General features: G+C 41.0%; 1 non-coding gene across 1 annotated transcript; it reads left to right on the forward strand.

Annotated features, from left to right (window-relative positions):
• Window positions 1–1,731: 1,731 nt before the first annotated feature.
• On the forward strand, window positions 1,732–1,837 carry LOC141650733 (small nucleolar RNA R71). Its single transcript, XR_012546751.1, has one exon. It is a non-coding gene; the product is annotated as a small nucleolar RNA R71 (small nucleolar RNA).
• Window positions 1,838–2,942: the final 1,105 nt, after the last annotated feature.

The raw sequence follows: 2,942 nt of genomic DNA on the forward strand, positions 1-2,942 counted from the left end.
ATCTTTTCGGCTATAATGATCAATCATGAAACATGGCTCATGCAAACGAGGAGCTCTCATAGTCTTGTCAAGATTAAAAGTTATGCTTTCATCTCCCACTTCTAGAGTGAGCTCTCCATGTTTCACATCAATCACCGCACCGGCGGTGTGTAGGAAAGGTCTTCCTAGGATGATTGGAATGTTGGAATCTTCCTCCATATCAACAATGACAAAGTCCACCGGGATGAAAAACTTCCCAATTCGCACGGGGACATCTTCCCATATCCCTAACGGTGTCTTCGTCGATCTATCGGCCATTTGGAGTGTGATGTTGGTGCATTTAAGCTCTCCCATCCCCAACCTTTTACTTACCGAGTACGGCATGACACTCACACTAGCCCCTAGATCACATAAGGCTTTGTTGATCGTCGTGTCGCCAATGGTACACGGTATTGAGAAGCTTCCCGGATCCTTTAACTTTGGAGGTGAACTCCCTTCAAGTATTGCACTACTCACCTTAGTGAAGGCGATAGTCTCAAGTTTCCGGATTGACTTCTTTTTTGTGAGGATATCTTTCATGTACTTCGCATAGGCCGGAACGTGATTGATTAATTCCGTGAAAGGAATTGTGACTTCTAAATTCTTCATAATTTCCATGAACTTTCCAAGTTGATCATCAAATTTGGGCTTGGCTTGACGACTTGGAAAAGGAAGTCTAATCACAATGGGCTCCTTTTCTTTGGCCTTGTCTTCATTTTTCTTTGAACTTTCTTCTTTTGATGATTCTCCATCTTTGGAGTTTTGCACAATTTCTTCCTTTTCACTAGCTTCTACAACTTCATCCTCAACTTGCTTCTTCGGTGCTTCATACCTTGTACCACTTCTCAAGTGAATGGCACTAACGTTTCATGCCTTGGGGGATTACTTTGAGGTGGTAATTGCCCCTTTTGTCTTTGTGAGCTTGAAGATGCTAGTTGAGTCAATTGTGTTTCCAACATCTTGGTGTGAGCTAGAATGTTGTTGATGGTGGTTTCTTTTGCTTGGCTATCTTTTTGCATTTGGGTGAAAAATTCTTGTTGATTCTTTTGCATTTGGAGGACCGCTTTTTGGACATCAAAACCTTGGTCATTTTGGTGATTGTATGGATTTTGATTTTGGTAATCTTGGTTTTGATTGTAAAAGGGTCTTTGATTTTGGTTTCTCATGGGTGGTGGAGTGTATGTTGTTTGAGGGTTTTGAACATTTTGGCTTTTGTATGAGAGATTTGGATGGAACTTGGTGTTTTCATTGTAAAAATTTGAATAAGGGGTACCACTTTTATATGCTTGGAAAGCATTCACTTGTTCGGTTGTTCCCCTACACTCACTTGGGTCATGACCCAAAGTTCCACAATTCTCACATATCCCACTTGGGATTGATGAGGATGCCGTCATGGCATTGACATGATGCTTCGATGATTTTGAGTTTTCCTCAAGTCTAGCCATGGCTTGTTCAAACTTCAAGTTGATTGTATCGATATGGGAGCTTAGTTGGGCACCTAATTGAGTAACGGCGTCCACTTCATACTTTCCTCCTCTAGTAGCCTTGCGAGGCCTACTATATTGTGAATTGTGGATTGCCATCTCTTCAATTTTGCTCCAAGTTTGGTTGTCATCAACCTCGGTGAACATCCCATTCGATCCCATATTGAGAATGTTCCTAGAATCTTCATATAAACCATTCCAAAATTGTTGCACCAAAAACCATTCGCTAAGTCCATGGTGAGGACATGAGCGACAAATTCCTTGAACCGCTCCCAAGCTTCATACAAAGACTCTTCATCCCTTTGCTTAAAACCCGTAATTTGAGCTCTTAGCATGTTGGTCTTTTCCGGTGGGTAGAATTTTTTGTAGAAAGCTAGAGCCAACTTCTTCCAAGAATCTATTCCAAGGGTGGCCTTATCAAGGCCCTTCAACCATTGCTTTGCGGTGCCGATTAAGGAAAAAGGAAATAAGACCCATCTAATTTGGTCTTGAGTCACGCCCGTTTGAGAGATAGCATCACAATAATCGCAAAAGGTTTCCATATGAGAATGAGGGTCCTCACTAGGCATCCCCCCAAATTGGCTCCTCTCAACTAATTGGATGAAGGCGGACTTGGCAATAAAATTTCCGGTGAGATGTTGTGGTGTAGGAGTACCATTTGGTAGATTCTCCTCGGTGGGTACGGAGTGTGACGAGAATTTTGGCATTGTAGGTGGATTTTGTGGGGTATTGTGTAATGGGTTTTCTTCTCCTTCTATTGCGAAAGGATTGACAAACTCACTAGTGGGTTGAACAACTTCACCAACACCTCTCAAATTCCTCCTAACAAGTCTCCTATTGTTCGTCAAGGTTCTTTCGATTTCACGGTCAAAAGGTAACAAATCACTTTGTAACCTTCTAGACATGCAAAATATCAAACAACTCAAAAACAATTAGAACAAACCTTGAGGAGTTTTACTTCCTCAAGGTGAAGAAAGATATAACTAGTAACAATAAAAAGAAATCTAAGTCAAACAAACACCGTCCCCGGCAACGGCGCCATTTTTTGATGCGATCCCGCTAAGTGTTCACAAATTAAGATGTGGTCGTTGGTCACGGTCGAATCAAAACACAATTTATAGCTTAACAAGCAACTCTACAATTAGTAAAGAGGCAAGTAAAGGTCGGATCCCAAGGGACAGGAGTTGAAATGAGATTTCTATTGTAACTAGTGGTGTCTAAAGGGTGTCACAAATTGGGTTGATGTAGAAGGTTACTAAACTAGAATAACAATGAAAATAAACAAGCAAGATGAATAAAAAGGGGTGCAAACAATTGATTAAAGGCACTAGGGTGTCATGGGATCATAGGGGAATCATGGGATATGATCATACAAACATGTTCTCAAATTATAAGCAAGCAATTATTGTTGTGATGGATTGAGTTGGGTTATATCTTACA

Source organism: Silene latifolia, chromosome 3 (genome assembly GCF_048544455.1).
Source record: "Silene latifolia isolate original U9 population chromosome 3, ASM4854445v1, whole genome shotgun sequence".
NCBI lineage: Eukaryota > Viridiplantae > Streptophyta > Magnoliopsida > Caryophyllales > Caryophyllaceae > Silene > Silene latifolia.